Genomic DNA, 22768 nt, shown 5'->3' with positions numbered 1-22768 from the left:
CAAAAACTAGTTGTTATTATTGTTCTCAAGCATACATAATGTCAGGAAAAAAGTTGAAACAATCTCAGCTGGCTATGACCACAATAAAAGGGGCATTTGTTTATTGATAGATTGAACGTTTTCCCTCTACTTTATAATGTAATGGAATTACCACGTAAACCATTTGGCCAACCTGATGACATAAAAAAAAAAGAGTGGTAGCATTGTAGAAAAAACATTACATTTAGAAAGACTGGCCAAAATGAACTTGCAGAAAATATAATAATATTGTAAACAGTCCATTTATCAGCTCTGAAAAGGTTTACTTCCCTACTTTGCACATTAAACATGGGGCTTATGACTATATTAAAATGATGGATAAAATAGGAATTCGATTTTTTTTGAGGATTACATTTCCCAGGATTATTGTTTCAAAGATTGAGGAAGGTATTTTAGTATGTTCTTAGATTAGAGGATTGATTAATGATACCATGTTTGATGAAGAATTAAGTGCAGTTGAAAAGACGCGTGACACTAATTCAAATGCATTTTCAAAACACTACAAAGCAGGATACTATTGTATAATAGTAAGTGGTGCCCTGAAGTCATAATTTTGCATAATTATCACTTAAATAAAGTCTAATTTTTAATGTTTCAGGGGCTGTGATTGCTTTTAATGCTTCTCATAGTCACTGACCTGGAACAAACATTCAGACAAAGGAATTTAGAAAAAAAAATATCAGAGAGGAAGAAGCAAGCTGGATATTACTGACTTAAAATGATTGTAAAGTCTTTTTTTTTCATATAACAAACATATTATACGTACCTGCTCTGTGCAGTGGATATGCACAGGGCAGCCTGGATCCTTCCCTTCTCGGGTCACTCTTTTTTTTACTTTTTGCTGTAATAAATATCCCCCAAAAACATATATAAAAACATTTTTTTTCCTCAGTTTAGGCCGATACGTATTCTTCTACCTATTTTTAGTAAAAAAATCGCAATAAGCGTTTATCGATTGGTTTGCGCAAAATTTATAGTGTTTACAAAATAGGGGATAGTTTTATTGCATTTTTATTAATTTTTTTTTTTTTTACTACTAATGGCGGCGATCAGCAATTTTTTTCGTGACTGCGACATTATGGCGGACACTTCGGACAATTTTGACACATTTTTGGGACCATTGTCATTTTCACAGCAAAAAATGCATTTAAATTGCATTCTTTATTGTGAAAATGACAGTTGCAGTTTGGGAGTTAACCACAGGTGGCGCTGTAGGAGTTAGGGTGCACCTAGTGTGTGTTTACAACTGTAGTGGGGTGTGGCTGTAGGAATGACGTCATCGATTGTGTCTCCCTATAAAGGGGATGACACGATCGATGCGCCGCCATAGTGAAGCACGGGGAAGCCGTGTTTACATACGGCTCTCCCCGTTCTTCAGCTCCGGGGAGCGATCGCGACGGAGCGGCTATAAACAAATAGCCGCGCCGTGGTCCCGGATCGCTCCCCGAGCGGACCCAACCTCCGCATGTAGCGGGGGGGGTCCCGATCGGACCCCCCACCCGCTAATAGGCAAGCATTAATGTGACAAATAATTCTTGCAAAATAAATCAATGTAATAGTGTATGCTAATTTAAAATGGATGTAAACCCTCCATACACCCAGTGAAGTGAACAGCCTCAGATGATACACAGGGATGAACCAAATATCCCTACATAGGTTTTACATGTATATCTGTTGTCTTCACATTTATATACTGTTTAGAAAGTTCAGATCATGTTAGGAAATGTTCTCTTCCTGTTTAACCCAGAGTATGATGTCTGGGCATACAGCCACGATAGCTAAAATTGCTGATTGGAGGAAAGCTACACACCCCCTCTCATCATAGGCAGCGACTCTCTGAGGTGTTTAACAGGGCCAGCTCCCTGCTGATCTATTTATAGCAACCCCCCCCTCCGACAGAAATGTCAGGCTGATTTCATCTGATGTGTCAGAGAATTTGTCAGGAGTTATCAGGAGAGAGCTACGGACTTAGCTCTTTGAAGAGAAATAACAAAATACTGCAGATATATGTGCCCATCTCAAATTTCATGAATTGGGTTTATATCCACTTTAAAGATAAAATCAAGCTTTATTGTAGCAATAACCATCCCATTGCTGATGCCCAAAGTTCTGGTTGCAAGATGTTTGGTAGCTTCTCCTTGAAGTATAATAATAGTACTAATAATAGTTTCCAATTCTATGCAATGAAAACTGCCTTGATTAGTCCACTATGTAGGCTTAGCAATTTTCCTGCCCTACATAGAAATCCATCTTGCAGTTGGGGTCATAACCAAATGCATGTTTAGCATACCTAATTGCACTCAGCTATGATCTGAGGGGAGAAGGACCTTTTAAATGTGACTTTGAAGGTAACATTGGAAAACCATTATTGAAAACATGCTTTGTAGATGCATTTTAAGCTTTATGTGGCGTTACCACAGGACATTTTTAACTGTCATTGTCAGTCACACAGTGGGCCTGGTTTACTATGCTCTGTGCGCTGCGCTGGTTCATGCCTTAGTGCGCCGGGTGGAGGCTTAATTGGGCGCATGAACCAGCATAGCAGCCGGCGCATTGAAAGTAATATGTAAAGCCGCGCCGAACTCCCTATAGAAGTCTATGGGAGAAATCAAAAGTGTTCATTTTAAAGGCTAATCTGCAAGTTTTGTCCTAAAAAGTGTTTGGGGACCTCAGTCCTGCCCCAGGGGACATGTATCAATGTTTTTTTTATTTTTTAAAACGGCCGTTTTTTCGGGAGCAGTGAAATTAATTATTCTTAAAGTGAAACAATAAAAGTGAAATATTCCTTTCAATTTCGTACCTAGGGGGGGTGTAATGTCAGCATGTGAAATAGCGGCTATAATGAATTGTCGGCTCTGACAATTCTAAAGGGATTCATTCATAAAACAAACAAAAAAATGTGTAGGGGTTCCCCCAAATTCAATTACCAGGCCCTTCAGGTCTGGAATGGATATTAAGGGGAACCCCGCCATAAAAACCAAAAAAAAAAAGACGTGCGGTTCCCGGCAAATATCCATTCCAGGCCCTTCAGGTCTGGTGTGGATTTTAAGGCGAACTCCACCCCAAATTGAAAAAAAAATGGCGTGGAGTACCCCTAAAAATCCACACCAGACCCTTATCCGAGCACGTTGACCTGACTGGCCGCAGAAAAGAGGGGGGGACAGAGTGCGGCCCCCCCCTCTCCTGAACCGCACCAGGCCACATGCCCTCAACATGGGGAGGATGTCCCCATGTTGATGGGGACAAGGGCCTCATCCCCACAACCCTTGCCCGGTGGTTGTGGGGGTCTGCGGGTGGGGGGCTTATCAGAATCTGGAAGACCCCTTTAACAAAGGGGACCCCCAGATCCTGTCCCCCCCTATGTGAAATGGTAATGGGGTACATTGTACCTCTACCATTTCACCCCCAAAAAAATGTCAAAGTGTTAAAAATGACAGTAGCCGGTTTTTGACAAATCTTTTAATAAAATCTTCTTTTCTTCTTTCCTTCGGGTTTCTTCCGCTGCTTCTTTCTTGGGTCTTCTCGTCCACATCTTGCCCGACGTGTTCTTCTATCTTCTCCGTCCGTCCTTCAGCCTTCTGGTCCCGCATCTTGCCCGTTGTCTTCTCCTGTCTTCTTCTCCGTCCGTCCGCCAGCCTCCTTGTCCGCATCTTGTGTCTTCTCCGGTCTTCTTCTCGGTCCGCCAGCCTTCTCGTCCACATCTTTTTCTTCCCCGGACTCAGCGTTTGAATTTGATTTGGCCGCCGTGTTGCGCTCCTGGGACCCGCCCCCCTCTGACGCCACAAGTAAACTCCTTAGAAGGTCATGTGCGTCAGAGGGGGGCGGGGTCACAGAGCGTCACACAGCGGGGGAATTCAATTTCAAGCGCGCCGCCCGGAGAAGAAGTTCCCGCCGTGTCACACTCATGTGACCCCGCCCCCCTCTGACGCACATATGCCACACGCGGACTTTCATATGATTTTACCTGTGGCGTCAGAGGGGGGAGGGTCCCAGGAGCGGGAACACGGCGGCCAAATCAAATTCAAATGCTGAGTCCGGGGAAGAAAAAGAAGTGGACGAGAAGGCTGGCGGACCGAGAAGAAGACCGGAGAAGACACAAGATGCGGACGAGGAGGCTGGCGGACGGACGGAGAAGAAGACAGGAGAAGACAACGGGCAAGATGCGGGACCAGAAGGCTGAAGGACGGACGGAGAAGATAGAAGAACACGTCGGGCAAGATGTGGACGAGAAGACCCAAGAAAGAAGTAGCGGAAGAAACCCGAAGGAAAGAAGAAAAGAAGATTTTATTAAAAGATTTGTCAAAAACCTGCTACTGTCATTTTTAACACTTTGACATTTTTTTTGGGGTGAAATGGTAGAGGTACAATGTACCCCATTACCATTTCACATAGGGGGGGGCCAGGATATGGGGGTTCCCTTTGTTAAAGGGGTCTTCCAGATTCTGATAAGCCCCCCGCCCGCAGACCCCCACAACCCCCGGGCAAGGGTTGTGGGGATGAGGCCCTTGTCCCCATCAACATGGGGACATCCTCCCCATGTTGAGGGCATGTGGCCTGGTGCGGTTCAGGAGAGGGGGGGCCGCACCCTGTCCCCCCCTCTTTTCTGCGTCCGGCCAGGTCATCGTGCTCGTATAAGGGTCTGGTGTGGATTTTTAGGGGGACTCCACGCCATTTTTTTTTCAATTTGGGGTGGAGTTCCCCTTAAAATCCACACCAGACCTGAAGGGTCTGGTATGGATATTTGGGGGGACCCCACGCCATTTTTTGGGGGGGGGTTTACGGCGGGGTTCCCCTTAATATCCATTCCAGACCTGAAGGGCCTGGTAATTTAATTTGGAGGGACCCCCATTTTTTTTTTTTTATTATTTTTAATGAGCAATGACTGTATTCTTTATAGCCATGAGTACTTTAAACTTCCTTTTTTTTGTTTCACTTCAGAAATGACATCTTGTACAGGGACAGTTCTAAGCACGGGAAACATGCGTGTACCCCCCCTCCCCCCCTGTATGAAATTTAAAGGAATATTTCACTTTTATTATTTCACTTTAACCACTTCCATACCGCGCCTATTCTGGCACTTCTCTCCTTCATGTAAAAATTATATTTTGTTCCTGGGAAATTAATCAGGACCCCCAAACATTATATATAATTTTTTAGCAGACACCCTAGGGAATAAAGTTAGTGGTCATTTTTTATTTGATTTCCAACGGTATTTGCGCAATAATTTTTCTAACGCCTTTTTTTGGGCCCAAAAAAAAAAACACGGTTCATGAATTAAAAAAAAAAAAAACAGTAAAGTTAGCCCAATTTTTATGGATAATGTTAAAGATGATGTTACACCGAGTAAATAGATACCTAACTTGTCACGCTTTAATATTGTACACACTCATGGAATGGCGCCAAACTTCGGGACATAAAAATATCCATAGGCGATGCTTGTTTTTTTTCTCGCTCTAACGCACGCGTCAATACCTCACATGTGTGGTTTGAATGGTGTTTACATATGTGGGCGGGACTTACATGCATATTTGCTTCTGAGTGTGAGCTTCTAGGGACAGGGGCGTTATTTTTTTTTATTTTTTTATTTTTTACCTCATATTTTTATTCTTGCATTTTTTTGACACTTTTTTTGATTTTTGATCACTTTTCTTCCTATTACAAGGAATGTAAACATCCCTTGTAATAGGACTAGTGTGTGACAGGTCCTCTTTATGGAGAGAGGCGGGGTCAATAAGGCTGGAAAGCATGGTATTGAAAAAAAAAATAAAAGATCTCATGCTTTCAGCTGCAATCATGTTCGTTCAGCACAGTGGTGTAGTGTATAGCACTTTGACCTAGCAGCAAAAGAGTCGTTGGTTCGAATCCCGCCCGTGACAGCATCTGCATGGAGTTTGCATGTTCTCCCTGTGCCTGCGTGGGTTTCCTCCCACAATATAAAAACACGCTGTAAATCGGATCCGGTCTAAATAAGCCCTAATATGCAGTAGTATATTTAGGTTTTGTTCTGCCCTAGGCCTGACTACATATCTGCACCTCCTAATAGAAAAATGACCCACCCCTTCCTGTCAAGGTCACACCCTGTTTTTGTATGACCCGCCCAGGAATTTTCAGGGGACCCACACACTAGTTCTGGGGGGGCACTGGATTCCCTTAACCACTTCCATACCAGCCACTTACGCACCTTCCCGCCCAAGCCAATTTTCAGCTTTCAACACTGTCGCACTCTGAATGGCAATTGCGCGGTCATACAACACTGTACCCAAACAAAATTGGCGTCCTTTTTCCCCCACAAATAGAGCTTTCTTTTGTTGTTATTTGATCACCTCTGCGATTTTATTTTTGCGCAACAACTAAAAAAAGACTGCAAATTTTGAAACAAAAAAACGTTTTTATTTTTTTAGGTTAATTTTTTTGTAAATAAGTTTTTCTCTTTCAATTACGGGCACTGATATGGCGGCACTGATGGGCACCGATGAGATGGCACTGATGGACATCGATGAGGTAGTACTGACGGGCACAGATGAGGTGGCATTGATTGGCGGCGCTGGTATGCGGCACTGATGGGCACTCATAGGCAGCACTGATGGGCACTCATGGGCGGCACAGATGGGCACTCATGGGCGGCACTTATGGGTGGCACTGATGGATACTTATGGGTGGCACAGGTGGGCACTGATAGGTGGGCACTGTGCATGGATGGGCACTGTGGGGTGGCACTGATGGACACTGTGGGGTGGCACTGATTTTCCAAGGTTGCCAGTCAGTGCCCATTTGTGGGCACTGATTGGCATCTTTTTTTTTAATGCTTTTTGTTTTTTTTCCATATTTGTTTTTTTTGCCCACCCTGGTGGTCCAGGGTGGGCATCCCTGGTGGTCCAGTGTGGTGATCCGAGGGGGGGCTGCGCTGATAAACAATCAGCGCGAACGCCCCCTGTCAGGAGAGCCGCCGATCGGCTCTCCTATACTCGCGTCTGTCAGACGCGAGTGAGGAAGAGCCATCGATGGCTCTTCCTGTTTACATCGTGATCAGCCGTGATTGGACACGGCTGATCACGTGGTAAAGAGTCTCCGTCTCCGTGAGAGACTCTTTACCGAGATCGGAGATGCAGGGTGTCAGACTGACACCCCGCATCACCGATCGCCGCGCTGCGTGCCCCCACAGGCGCGCGCCGCATGAAATCCTGCAGGACGTCCTGTCAGGATTGTGTAACCACTTCCCGGACGTAAATTGGCCATAGGCTGGGCGGGAAGTGGTTAATTTGCATAGTTTTTCTCTCACTTCCTGTTTGGCTATGGGGCAGGAAGTGAAGGCAAATCTCCCCAATTGGACACAGATAATACAAAATAAACTGACAGGGCCTATAACCCTCCCTCACTCTATCCAAAATTAAAGAAAATAAAACTTGTTGATTATAGTTCTTGTCAGGGGCGGACTGACCATTGAGTCACTCGGGCACTGCCCGAGGGCCCCATCCGGGTTGCCAGGCTCAGTAAAACCAGGGACAGTATGTAAAAATCTGTGTTTTTTTTAGATCTGTCCCTGATATGTCCGAAAATTACATGCTTTTAATGTGAATATCCCAAGATTTTAGCTGCCCGCCTCTGCACTACCTCCTGGCGTGGTGGCCATCTGTAAGCCAGAGGGGCCCCATAATCTTCTATTGCCCGGGGGCCCCATGAGTTGTCAGTCCGCCCCTGGTTCTAGCTTAAGCACAAATTTCATAGAGTTTTATTGAGAGCCCTAAGAAAATATAACCATGCCAATTGGCCAGGATACAGCGTTGCTAATATGTAGGAATGTGTGTGTTAGAGCACCCCACCCAATGTTAACTAAAAAATTATTAATTTGCAAATAAGTATTATCTGCTCATTTTTTTGGGGATGTCTGCACCCCTGATAGTGACAACATTTGTGAGGTGTCTTCACCCTTTCTAATTCATTCACTTCCTGTCACATAGCCAAACAGGAAGTGAGGGTAAAACCTTACTAATATCTTTTCTTGGGGACACAGAGATCAATCTAAATAGTTTCCCATTATGTAAATTGCACTCTAGCATTTTGCTGTGTACACCCCAAATTATTAGGGACTTTGGGGTCCATTTACTAAAGGCAAATCCACTTTGCACTACAAGTGCAAAGCAAGGAAGAAAGAAAACAAAACAACTTTGCTTCTACAAGATTGGATGTTAAAACCATCAGTGCTTCCTCTCTGATTTTCAGCAACTATGCTTGTACTGCAGAGTGGCTTTGCCTTTACTAAACCCCAAACTAAATAATCATTTGGGGCAGGGATCCTCAAACTACGGCCCTCCAGCTGTTGTAGAACTACACATCCCATGAGGCCTTGTAATGCACTGACATTCACAGACATGACTAGGCATGATGGGAATTGTAGTTCCTGAACAACTGGAGGGCCGTAGTTTGAAGACCCATGATTTAGGGTGTACACAGCAGTGCTGGAGTGCAATTTGCTTAATGGGGACACTAGTTAGATTGACCTGTGTCCCCAAGAAATGACACTGGTAGGGTTTTAACCTCACTTCCTGTTCAGCTGTGTGACAGGAAGTGAAGCCAATTTTAAGAAAAGGGACACAAAGCTCAACCCAAAAATAAAAAAACACAAAGCAGGGGTTCTAACACTCACTTGGCTTCCCTCAAACACCCACAATTTGAATAGGATTGCCTTGCGCTAGATTTAAGCACAGTGCTGTAAATCAGCACGTCAAGCCTGTCCACCAATAGCAACCCCCCCCCCCACAGGCCATGTTTGCAGGTTTTCCTTCATCTTGCACATGTGCTTTAAAAGACAGTCTGGACAGCTATTCTTGATAAGAGAAATCCACAAAACATGTCCTGTCGGGGGTACTTGAGGGCTGAGGACCACTGCAGAAAAAAGAAAATACTTACCAGTTTTGTCTTTAAAGTCATGGAGAATAAACATGGCAAACATTTCATGATTACACACCAGGAAAGAAGCTTAGACAAAAATCACACATAATTTGTTAGACCCAAACCGATTTCAGCTGCAGCTGTCAACATATGTAGCATGAAAAAGTAACAAAAGACAAACTTAACAATTTTAAAGTAATTTTTATTGGTCAACAAAACAAGGAAAGCAAAAAAAGACAAACAAACAAACACAAACAAAAATACATTTCAAAATTCAAAAAAACCATAGCTTTAACATCTTCACACATTTTTCATAAAATAAGGCCACATAGAAAAATACATCAAAGTGAACATCATTTAAAAATAAACCAAAACCATTGGCAAAACAAAACCCATGCAACAAACCACATTTGTGTTTAGCAACAGCATTTCTGCCAGCCTGCCCCTTCTGAGGGCAGCTGAGGACTGATCGATCCCTGCTTTTTATAACAGTGCTAGTAATGAAGCAATTGAAATCACATGAACAAATTGCAGTCTCTAGTTTGGGTGAGCTTGTAATTGGGCACACCTGCAATTAACCCAAACCACGCTCTATGAGCATCCAAGTGTTTTTCACCTTTTAAAAAGAAAGGATAATTTTTTTCTAAGTGTTTGAGCATGCTCAGTTCATCACACATGTAGGAACCAAGCTGCAATGGAATGAGAGCTTTTTTTTTTTTTTTTCCCCTGATCTGATGCTTTCCAGCCTGAAGGGGAGGTGTTAAAGACAGAAGTAAACACGCACATTTAATAATCTATTTGTGGGAAAAAAAAGGTTGCCAATTTGCTTGAAATTCCCCATAGGCGACCTTTTTTTTTTCAGGTTACCAGTTTATAGTTACAAAGAAGGTCTAATGCTAAAAGTCTTGCTCTCGCTCTAACGCACGCGTCAATACCTCACATGTGTGGTTTGAACGATGTTTATATATGTGGGCGGGACTTGCGTAAGTCCCGCCCACATATGTAAACACCGTTCAAACCACACATGTGAGGTAGTGACGCGTGCGTTAGAGCGAGAGTAATACTTTTAGCACTAGACTTTCTCTGTAGCTATAAACTGGTAACCTGAGAAAAAAAAAAAAAAAGGTCGCCTATGGGGATTTTTTTAAGTAATGAATTTTGGCCCCATTCCAGGCGTGTTTTCAATAGTAAAGCGTGACATGTAAGGTATCTATTTACTCGGTGTAACATCATCTTTCACATTATCACCAAAAATTGGGCTAACTTTAGTGTTTTGTGAATTTTTCGAGCTATAACCAAAAATAGAGCGACAATTTAAAAAACCAAAAAGAGTAATTTTGACTTTTTGCTATAATAAATATCCCCTAAAATATATATTCAAAAAAATAAATAAATCCCTCAGTTTAGGCCGATGCATACTCTACATCTTTTTGGTTCCCAAAAACTCGCAATTAGCGTTTATTGATTGGTTTTGGCAAAAGTCTCCAAAATATGGCATTTTTGTTGTATTTTTTATTTAACAAGTTATTGCGGCGATCAGCGATTTTTATCGGTACTGCGACATTATGGCGGACACATCGGACACTTTTTTGGAACCATTGGCATTTTTCTAGCGATCAGTGCTGTAAAAATGCATTGCTTACTCTAAAAATGCCACTGGCAGGGAAGGGGTTAACACTAGGTGCGAGGGAGGGGTTAAATATGTTCCCTGGGTGTGTTCTAACTGAAGGGGTGGGGGGGACTGACATGGGTAAATGACAGATCGCTGTTCATGAAGGGGAACTCCAGACCAAAAAAAAAAAATGTGGGTTCCCCTTCAGGTGCATACCAGGCTCTTAGGCTTGGTCTGGAACATAAGGGGTTAAACCCGCGCCGAAAACCAGCGTGGGATTCCCCCCAAGCCCTCATTCCAGGCACGCAGTCTGGCCGGACAGGAATGGGGGCGGGGACGAGCGAGCGCCCCCCACCCTCCTGAGCCGTACCGGACCGCATGCCCTCAACATGGGGGAGTGTGTGCTGTGGGGGAGGGGGGCACTGCCCCCCCACCCCAAAGCACTCTTGTCCCCATGTCGATAGGGACAAGAGCCTCTTCCCGACAACCCTGGCCGTTGGTTGTCGGGGTATGCGGGCGGGGGGCTTATCAGAATCTGAGAGGCCCCTTTAATAAGGTGGCCCCCAGATTCCGGCCCCCCACCCTATGTGAAGGAGTATGGGGGTACATCGTACCCCTACCCATTCACCTGGGGGAAAAAATGTAAAGAAATAAAACACCACACATGAATAAATTAATTTATTAGTCTGCCGGGGGTCTTCTGCCGGGGCCCCCCACCACCACCCCATTAGGCCCCGGGCTTCGCCGTCTTTCACCGGGACCCCCTTCACCAGTGAGGCTCCTGCCTTTGGGGGAGGGTCCCGGGCTTCTACGACGGTTTCTGCGGGGGGGGTGCACTGGCACCCCACCCCCGTCTTCAGCGACGTAATTCACCGGGACCCCCTTCACCAGTGAGGCTCCTGCCTTTGGGGGAGGGTCCCGGGCTTGTACGGTGTCTTCCGCCGGGGGGGCGACACCCGCGGGCTTCTGCGATGCCTTCCGCTTCTGCCTGTCTCCTCCGCGGAGCACAGGGCTTGTCTCCGCTGTCTTCTCCCTTCTCTTCCATTCGATGTTGACACGACGAGGTCCGGCGCTGGAATGCCGTCTGAGCAGCGGGCATGGACTTATATAGGGCAATGCCACCATGTGACCTCAACCCATGTGACATCACATTCCCATCATGCCCAGGGAATGTGATGTCACATGGGTTGAGGTCACATGGTGGCATTACCCTATATAAGTCCATGCCCGCCGCTGACACGGCATGTCAGCGTGGAACCTCGTCGTGTCAACATCCAATGGAAGAGAAGGGAGAGGACAGCGCAGACAAGCCCTGTGCTCCCGGAGGAGACAGGCAGAAGAAGGAAGAGAGAAGAAAGAAGACGGAAGAAAGCCCTGGCTCCGTGGGGGAGCCAGGCAGAAGAGGGAGCAGAGAAGATAGAAGAGAAAAGACCTGGGAGTTGGCGCACCCCCGGCAGAAGACCAGGAAGACCGGAACCCTGGCGGAAGGCACCGGAAAGACCGGGGGATAGGCGCCATCCCCCGGCAGAAGACCCCGAAGTCCGGATGCCCCCCCCTAATGTAAAAGAGCTTAAATGGGGTGGGGGCATCCGGCGGAAGGCTCCGGAGAGGACCGAGGGATGGCGCCCTCCCCCGGCAGAAATCACCGAAGCCCAGGGTCCTGGCGGAAGATCGGGAGAGAAGAAACCCCCCCTTGTAAGAGAGCTAAAGAAGAAAGGGGGGGCTCCGGAGCAGATTAATAAAATATTTTATTGTGTGGTGTTTTATTTTACTTTACATTTCCCCATGTGAATGGGTAGAGGTACGATGTACCCCATACTCATTCACATAGGGTGGGGGCCGGCATCTGGGGGCCCCCTTATTAAAGGGAGCTCGCAGATTCCGATTAGCCCCGCCCGCATACCCCGACAACCAATGGCAAGGGTTGTCGGGAAGAGGCTCTTGTCCCTATCGACATGGGGGCAAGAGTGCTGTGGGGTGGAGGGGCAGTGCCCCCCTCCCCCACAGCACACACTCCTCCATGTTGAGGGCATGCGGTCTGGTACGGCTCAGGAGGGGGGGGGGGCGCTCGCTCGTCCCCACCCCCATTCCTGTCCGGGCCAGACTGCGTGCTTGGGATGAGGGCTTGGTTTGGATCTGGGGGGGGGACCCCCGCGCCGAATCCGCGCGGGTTTAACCCCTCACGTTCCGGACCAAGCCTAAGAGCCTAATGTAGCCCTGAAGGGGGACCCGCGCCGATTTCAAGTTTGAAATTTGGCGCGGAGTTCCCCTTCATGGCTGAAAACAGCTTGGAGATTCCCGTGCGCCGCGTCACGCAGCGCATTCACGGGTACGCCGCTTGGTATTTACCAAGATTTTCACGGCGTACTGACAAGGCGCACGGGAAGCGCCGAAATTTCTCTCTGCGCATGCCCAGTATGCAAATGAACCTCCCGAGGTTCAGGCGCACTGTGCAAGCGTACGGGGATCTGTTTTCAAAAAACACTTTCCCTTTCAATTCGGCCCGCCAAACACTTTCAAACACATGTCACTTCACTTCCCCTGCATCCCCCCACCTCCCCCCTAATAAACTCCCGCCCAAACCCCCGCAATTTACATTTCAATGTGCCGTGCGCCAGGTCTGTACTGGTGCACAATGCACCCTCTCCTGGGCGCACGGAGCACATTAGTAACTAGGGAAATACACTGCACTAGCAGCGTATTTCTTTAGTAAATGGCAAAACGGCTGCTACTCCTGCTTTTACTCCATGAGTCATGGAGTAAAGGCTTGGTAAATCAGCCCCTATATTCTGGCTTTACATATTAAGGATGTGTAATAGATTTTTTTTTTTACTTTTACATTTAGCATGGCTTAAATACAACAGCAGCACCCCAATATAATCCCTTTCAACTTTTCTACTTGGAAAAAAAAAGGACTTTAGGCAGTTTTGAGTGTGACGCCTGATGTTTTTTAATTCTGTAATAAGCCTGAGAAAAGTTTACTCCTAAAAAATAAAGAAAAATCCCTCAACTTTGTATAAATTGTCCTATGGCAAAATAGCTTAAAGAATAGGTTTGCCCTTTGTAACATGTTTGCCCTTTGTAACATGTTACAACCATATTCAGGGTGCGCTGCACTGCTAGGTGCCAATATAGAATATCTAAAGTAAAGAAGTGAAGATATGCCCATCAACGAAAGATGTTTACGTCACAACGTTGATGATGGCACAGATGACCACACCCACCCCTGAAGCCTCAGCTAGCATTACGGAACAAAGTAGAGACAGGCAATTAGAAAACGAAAATACTCCTGCGCTGTCAGTAAGCTAAAAAATGGGGGACACTGCTGCAAGCACCTGATGATCTATCCTGGCAGAAAACAATATATCAAATGGAAAAAAGTGGTTGTGTCTGTGTAACAAAGGGGCGGGGAACGTGAGAAAGAGGAAGTAATGTGATTGCGGTGATTGACCACTAGGCGATCTATGTACCTCAGATCAAAACCTAAGTGGATATGTGAAACAAATATTCTGAATCATAAGTCACAATACTGTAGACATGTGCATTCATTTTCGTCCAAATGCATTTTCGTCCGAATTTCAGGTATTTCCGTTATCGTTTTAACAAGCGATAACGAAAGCACAGAAAACGAAAAACGAAAGATCCGACATAAACAAATGCTTTATTTTCATTTTCGTTGTGGTCGAATGTGCCTAACCTTAACTCTATGGGCCAGATCCACATACATGTAGAACGACGCAGTGTATCAGAGATACACTACGCCGCCGTACCTTACCTGGCGCATTTTCGAATCCTCAGCGATTTTGCGCAGTAAGTTACGGCGGCGTAGTGTATTTCTGGCGGCGGATTTGAAATTGGGCGGGTTGGGGGCGGGTTTCATTTAAATGAAGCGCGTCTCAGCGCCGAATGAAATGCGCATGTGTCGTCAGGAAATGTCCCGCCGTGCTTTGCGCGAAATGACGTCGCAACAACGTCATTTTTTTAACTTAGACGTGAATTACGTCCATCCCTATTCACGGATGACTTACGCAAAAAAATAATTCAAATTTCGACGCGGGAACGACGGCCATACTTAACGTGGCAATTCTATGTATACGCCGCAAAATACCAGCTTTAACTATACGCCGGAAAAAGCCGACTACAGACGACGTTCGAAAATGCAACGGCCGCACGAACGTTCATGGATCGTCGTAAATCGCTAATTTGCATACCCGACGCGGAAAACGCCACCCAGCGGACGCCGAAGTATTGCATCTTAGATCCGAAGGCGTACGAAGACGTACACCTGTCGGATCTAACCCAGAAGCCGTCGTATCTTGTTTTGAGGATTCAAAACAAAGATACGACGCGGGAATTTTGAAATTATGCGGCGTATCACTAGATACGCCGGAGTAATTTCTTTGTGGATCTGCCCCTTTTAGTCCAATATTATTCTACATAAAGAGAAAAGATTTGACATTATAGAGACATGAAGAAGAGTTGACACAGAGAGAAAAGATTTGACATAGAGAGAAAAGATTTGACATAGAGAGAAAAGATTCGACATAGAGAGACATGAAGATGCGACATAGAGAGACATGAAGATTTGACATAGAGAGACATGAAGATTCAACATAGAGAGACAAGAAGATTCGACATAGAGAGACATGAAGATTCGACATAGAGAGACATGAAGATTTGACATAGAGAGTCACATTTTTTTTTTTTTTTTAAAGATTCTGTCGAATCTTCTTTTCTTAAAGGGACACTAAAGGAATTTTTTTTTTTAGCTAAATAGCTTCCTTTACCTTGCTGCAGTCCTGGTTTCATGTCCTCATTGTTCGTTTTTGCTTTGATGTTGCTGTAAATCCTCTCTGTTTTGGACACTTCCTGGTTGCCTGTTTCCTGATAACCACAGTACTGGGAGATTTCTCACGGTGGTCACTAATCAAGGAGGTGTGATTACTGTGTGTAAAACGAAACTGGATTGGTGCTGAGGAGTTTTAGACAAAGTATCACTGCTCTCTATTGGCTGACTGCCCTCTAGTGGCTCTCTGTACATCAGAGAACCAGCAAACAACAGCAAAAACGAAACTACACTGCAGGCACATTATATGATTGTTTTTTTATCAATTTTTAATCATAAAAGGAATCAGTTAACTATTATGTCTCTATGCCCTGTAAACAGTCATTTCAGCTAAAAAAAAATTTTCCTTTAGTGACCCTTTAAGCCTTCAATGACAGACTCGACCTTAATTTGGATTTTCAGACGAATGCATTTTTTTAACGAAAAACAAAATAAATAAAACAAATTTTGGGAGTAACTAAATAAATGTATTTTTCGGACGAAAACGAAATTACGAAACAAAATATTTCAGTGTGCACATGTCTACAATACTGTGAATGGCAAAATATATAAGCACATACAAATATATATAAGCAAAAAAATATATATATATACTGTATGGGGCAGATCCTCGTACAGCGGCGCATTTATGCGCCGGGCGTAGCGTATCCAAGATACACTACACCGCCGTAACTTACTTTTTTTTTAATCCACAAGGAATCCGCGCCGTAAGTTACGGCGGCGTAGTGTATCTTTGGCAGCGTAATGGCGCGGAATTCAAATGGCTGTGATGGGGGCGTGTTTTATGTAAATACGTCGTGACTCGACGTAAACAATGTTTTTTTTAACTGCGCATGCGCCGTCCGTGGGGGTATCCCAGTGCGCATGCTCAAAATTAACCCGGAACAAGCCAAAGCTTCCGACGGTGACGTCATTCTACGCAAATCCCTATTCGCGAACGACTTACGCAAACAACGTAAAAATTTAAAATTTCTACGCGGGAAGGACGGCCATACTTAACATCATAACATCATCAACATCATAACAGTAGCTTTAACTATACGCCGGAAAAAGCCGAACGCAAACGACGTAAAAAAATGCGCCGCCCAGACGTACGTTCGTGGATCGCCATAACTAGCTAATTTGCATACTCGACACGGAATTCGACGGAAACACCACCTAGCGGCCGCCGAAAAATTGCAGCTTAGTTACGACGGCGTACTAAGATGTACGCATGTCGGATCTAGCCGAGATGCCGTCGTATCTTGTTTTGAAGATACAAAACAAAGATACGAAGCACAAAATTTGAAATTATGCGGCGTATCAAGAGATACGCCGGCGTAATACTTTTGTGGATATATATATATATATATATATATGAAAAAAACACACACACATGCACAAAAAATGCACATACAGTACCTGCCGCCGATATTGTGTCAATCTGGCCTCTGTTAGCGGCGAGATTGTCACCTGTAAGCCCCATTGTGGGAGCCAGTGCTTGCCACCTACAATGGACTCCTATGGATGCGCGGCTCTGCCGCTCCTCCCTCTCACCGCCCCCAATGGATTCCTATGGTTGTGTGGCTCTGTCGCTCTTGCTGCTCGCCGCCCCCAATGGATTCCTATGGATGTGCGGCATCTCGTGGGGGTGTCAAGCGAGAGAAGCACAGTCTCGCAGCGGTGATTTCCAGAGCAATCCCATCGCGCTGGAAACACAATATCGGCGGCAGGTACTGTATAATAAGAGTGAGATAGATGAATAAATGAAAAAAAAGTCTCTAGGTGGTGATCCCAAAGCCAAGTGTTGGAGGATGAAGAAACTTCAGTGTGAAAAAACACCTCTTGTGGCTCTTAGCAGCTCATCTCACAGCTGTTGCTCTGACAGCCTAAAAATCCGCAGAGACAGGCAATGCTCACCAAGAGTAGGGATGAGCTGAACACCCCCCGTTCAGTTCGCACCAGAACCTTTGAACGGACCGAACGTTTGCGCGAACATTTATAACCCTATTGACGTCAATGGGACTTGAACGTTCGAATTCAAAAGTGCTCATTTTAAAGCCTAATATGCAAGTTATTGTCGGAAAACGGGTTTGGGGACCCGAGTCTTGCCCCAGGGAACATGTATCAATGGAAAAAAAAGTTTTAAAAACGGTCGTTTTTTCTGGAGCAGCAATTTTAATTAAGCTTAACGTGAATAAAAAAATGAAAAATTCCTTTAAATATCATACCTGTTGGGTGTCTATAGTAGTGGCACATGTTTATAACTGTCCCTGCACAAAATGAGATTACTATAAGAAAAAAGTAATTTAAAACTGCTTGCGGCTTTAATGTAATGTTTGGTCCCTGCAATATGGATGAAAATCACTGAGAAAAATAGCATGGGTTTTCCCCGCCTCCCTCCCCCCAGCTCATTACAAGCCCCTTTGGCCCTATATACTTTGAACAGCAGTATAAAGGTGGTGCAAACAAGACAGGGACTGGAGGTTTGTTGTTAAAGTGGAGTTCCACCCATAAATATAACATTACATCAGTAGTTTTAAAAAAATGTCATTAGTCCTTTACAATTTATTTTTTATTTTTTAGATGCCTTCAAAGTGTTGTTGCTAGGTAGAATAGTTAATCTTCCCACTTCCTGCACCTAGGTGCTTAATAACCTAACCTACACCGCACAGACTCCTGGGAATGTAGTGGGTGTAACTTTCCAGGAGTCTGTGCACTCCCCAGTCTCAAAGAATCATGTGACTTGGACAGCACAGGTGCTGAAACCTGATCTGACACTGCTTGTGCAGCACTGAGCATGTGCTAGATCTGCAAGGCTGAAATCCAGGAAGTCATACAGTCTGATGCCCACACTTAAGATGGCCCCAGTCAATTTCTATTTTATAAAGTGTCTAAATGCTGTAACAACCTAACAAAACAGACCTTAGTTTACAGACTAACTTTACTAGAATACATTAAGCTTGTGCATTACAGGGGTATTTATATTTAAAAAGTGAAATTGTGGCCGGAACTCCGCTTTAAGTAGAATCTGTTTGTAATTTTGAACTGGTACATGTTTAAAGTGTAGCTTCAGCCATAAAATCTTTTTTTTAAGCTTTTGTGAAAACATAGAGAAGGGTTATCACCCCTGTAACATTTGTTTTGCTGTCTGTGTGCATCTGTTCAGAAGATTGCACCTCACTTTCTGTCCCAATGACAAATGATTTTTTTAAATGTTTTTTTTTTTTTGTGAAACAAGGATTGTAATAAAGCATCAGTGGACATGAGACACCTTTTACAGAAGAGAATTTCCCTTCCTAGCAGAAGATTTCCTCTCACTTCCTGTTGTCTCCTTCCGTTTGCAAGTAGGAGTGGTTTGTAAGTTGGATGTTTGAAAGTAGGGGCCTGCCGTATATACTCTGCATAAATTTGGGCCCTAGGTGTTGGTGTTGCCACAACACTGTAAGCCCTCACAGTTAGTCTTGGTGGGTGCTGGAACGCCCTGCTGTGAAATATTAGATCAAGAATGGTAATTACATGCCCCTGTTGAACAGGGGAAGAAAAATAGGGCCTTAGGCACTGGTGTTGGTGCCACAAGACTGCAACCCCTCTCAGATACTCTAGTTGGAGCACAGGAATGAGCCTGCTGCAAAGTATTGCATCAAAAATTGTAATTACACGCCCCTGTTAAACAGGGGCAGAAAAAATGGGCCTTAGTCACTGGTGGCGGTGCCCAGAACCAACAATGTTCTTACAAGCTATCAGCAAGATCACTGAGGAGGAAAAGGATATTCACTCAGCATAACAGGATAGTCACTCAGCATCAGCATAGGCAGTCTTGAAGAGATCTGACATTTAAAAAAAAATACTCAGTTACATCAGCATCATGTGCTTTGTAGCTGGTGGTGATCCAAGCCTGATTCATTTTTATGAAGGTCAGTCCATCGACCGAGTCGGTGGAGAGCCGCACCCTGTGATCGGTTACAAAGCCTCCAGCAGCACTGAATGTGCGTTCTGAAAGAACGCTGGATGCATGACAAGCCAGTAGCTCAATTGCGTACTGTGCAAGCTCTGGCCAGTGATCCATCCTCAAGACCCAGTAAGCCAGAGGATTTTCGGTGGGAAAGGTGTCCAAGTCTGATCTTGCCCCTAGGTATTCCCACACCATGTAAAACAGACGCTGGCAATGGTTGCTGGAACCAGTCATACCTTGGGGCTGCGGACTAAAAAATTGTCTGAACGAATCGGTCAGATGGCCACCTTCTTCACTGCTCCTTCTGTGACTGACCGAAGCCTCAGCAACATGTTGTCCAGGACCAGAATTTTGTAACCCCCCAGTCTCTGGGAACACGTTGCACAGACCTTTCTGCAAGGCCTCCTGAAGATGTTTCAGCTTCTGCTCCCTCTACGCCGGCAAGATAAGGTCCGCAACCTTATTCTTGTAACGTGGATCAAGGAGAGTTGCCAGCCAGTAATGATCCCTTTCCTTGATAGCACAAATACGAGGATCCTTCCCCAGGCTTTGCAGGATCAGGGAGGCCATGCAGCGTAGGTTTGCTGAGGCATTTGGTGTGGAGTCCTCTAGGTCACTGAGGACAACATGATCCACAGCCACCTCATCCCAGCCACGTACAAGTCCATGGGTTCCTTGGGACTGTAATTGATCCCTTGAAGACTGCTGCTGATACTGAGTGCTAGGCTCCACCTCCATGCTGACACAATCCTCCTCCTCCTCTTCCTGTGTGATAGGCGGGCAAGCAGGAACACTGTCTGGATAAAGGGGGCCTTGAAAGGTAAGGAAGTCCTCTTCCTCCCTCTGTTCTGCCTCAAGGGCCCTGTCCATTATTTCATGCAGCATGTGCTCCAACATGTGAATAAGAGGGACAGTCTCACTGATGCATGCACTGTCACTGCTCACCATCCTTGTGGCCTCCTCAAATGGTAACAGGACAGTGCATGCATCCCTGATCAAGGTCCACTGGCGTGGAAAAAAAACAAGCTCCCCTGACCCAGTTCTGCTGCCATATTGGCACAGATACTCATTTATGGCCCTCTGATGCATGTGCAGCATGGCCAACGTAGAGTTTCACCTGGTGGGCATGTCACAGATTAGGCAGTTCTTGGGCAGGTTGTATTCCCTTTGGAGGTCTGGAGGTCTATATGACCATCGGAAATGCACACAGACTTTCCTGGCCTGCTTCAGGACATCCTGTAAGCCCGGGTACCTGCCCAAGAACCGCTGCACCACCAAATTAAGGACATGAGCAAAACAGGGCACATGGATCAGTTGTCCCTGTCGCAGGGCGGAGAGGAGGTTGGTGCCATTGTTGCAAACCACCATTCCTGGCTTAAGCAGGCGTGACGTCAACCACCTCTGAGCCTGCCCCTGCAGAGATGACAGAACTTCTGCCCCAGTGTGGCTCCTGTCTCCCAAGCACACCAGCTCAAACAACCTCCAACACTATTGTACCTTGTCCTGCGTCCTTCCCAGCTGCCAGCAGAGTCACCCAATGCGCCGTGAAAGATAGGTAACGTCCCTGTCCATGCCTGCTGGACCATGAGTCAGCGGTAATATGCACCTTACCACTAACCACACTGTCCAGCACTGTCCAGCGAGGCATGGACATTGCCTTCCACATGGTGGAAGAGAGCCGGAATCGCCTTTAGAGAGCCGGAATCGCCTTCCGTGAGAAAAAGTGGCGTTTGGGAACTTTCCACTGAGGTACTGCACATTCCACAAACTCACGCAAGGGGGCAGAATCTACTAGACATGTGCAGACTGGAATATTTTGTTTCGTTTTTTCGTTTTCGTTTGGAAAATACATTTATTTAGTTACTCCCGAAAATCGTTTTGATTTATTTCGTTTTTCGTTGGGGAATAGCTTTCGTCCGAAAATCCAATAATACTTGGTTTCTGTCGAATGGTCAAAAGAATATTCGCCGGAACGTCGAATCTCTGTTTGTTTCTGTCTAATGGTCAAAAATATTTGACGGAACGTCGAATCTTTACGCCGAATGGTACATTTCCGTTCGAATATTCCGCCTACAAGAATTCTAATGTTGTATGACTAGTAATAATGTCGAATCTATTCTCTATAATGTCGAATCTATTTTCTCATAAATCGAAATCTATTCTCTGTAATGTCGAATCTATTATTTCTATAGTGTCAAATCTTTTCCCTATAATGTCGAATCTCTCTATATCGAATTTTTACCGCAATGAAAACGAAAATAAAGCATTTTTTATGTCGGATCTTTCGGTTTTCGTTTCTTGCACTTTCGTTATCGTTTGTTAAAACGATAACGAAAAAACCCGATTTTCGGACGAAAATGCATTCTAACGAAAACGAATGCACATGTCTAGAATCTACCAACTGAAAAGGCAGCAGTTGAAGTGCTAGCAATTTAGCTAAGCTAGCTGTCAGAGAACCAACCGTGGAAGAACTGGCAGACCTGTCTTGCACGGACCTACAAGCACAGTGCGCATGCGCACGCATATGAACACAATGCCCGCCGATACGAGCACAATGCCCGCATGATCTTCAGCCTTGGTGTGTTCCTGAGCTCTTGTTCCTGTTTTCCAGTGTACCTGTTGACGACCCGGCTTGCCTGACCAGACTTCTCCGTGTATGACCCCTGGCTTGTCTCTCGGCTTACCCTTTATCTTGTTCCTGTTTGCTTGTTCTTGTGTATGACTACCGGCTTGGCTCCTGACTCCGCCCTTGGGTTTTCCTGCCAGTCTACCTCATCTGGTACTCCCGTGGTACCCCTGCCTGACTACGTATCCTGGTATACAGCTGATCTCCAACATCCACTCAGCAAGTCGCAGCTGGCAACCCCTGCATCTCTGGGCATAGCACCCCCTGTGTTACCTCCGGGGGGCCTTCTGCACTTAGTCGCAAGGGAAGCCCTCTCAGCACTTCGGCCTCTGGTAAGGTATGTGACACTAGCATTCAACCGCTGGGCATGTGGATGGCTGGGAGAGAACTTATTTTTCGGCGCTGCAGCAGCTGGGGCAGGGAAATTTGCCTGGTACAATCTGCCATTGGTGTACCGATAGTAGATTGCCCGCATGTACTAGGCTGTGACACACCTAATTCTACACCTTCAGTCCTATCAGTCAAGGCTTCAAAGAGGACTGAGTGTATAGTGGGGTTAGAGATCCCAGCTGATGAGGGGCAAGGAAAGGTCCGCTTTGTTCTTTGGTGTGGGTCTTTGAGGTACGAACTGCATGACAGGTCGACATATGTCTGGTCAAGCATGTGGTGCCCGAGCGGGTGATGTTTTGGCCACGCAAGATACGCTTTTAGACATATGTTGCAAATAGCAGCGGTGCAATCTGATGCACTCATCTCAAAAAATGCCCACACCAAAGAACTGTTGGAATAACGCTGAGACACAGCAGCTCCCTGCACATGCGT

The sequence above is a fragment of the Rana temporaria genome, chromosome 1 (assembly GCF_905171775.1).
Source record: "Rana temporaria chromosome 1, aRanTem1.1, whole genome shotgun sequence".
Lineage (NCBI taxonomy): Eukaryota > Metazoa > Chordata > Amphibia > Anura > Ranidae > Rana > Rana temporaria.
Note: the sequence above shows the minus strand (reverse complement) of the source record.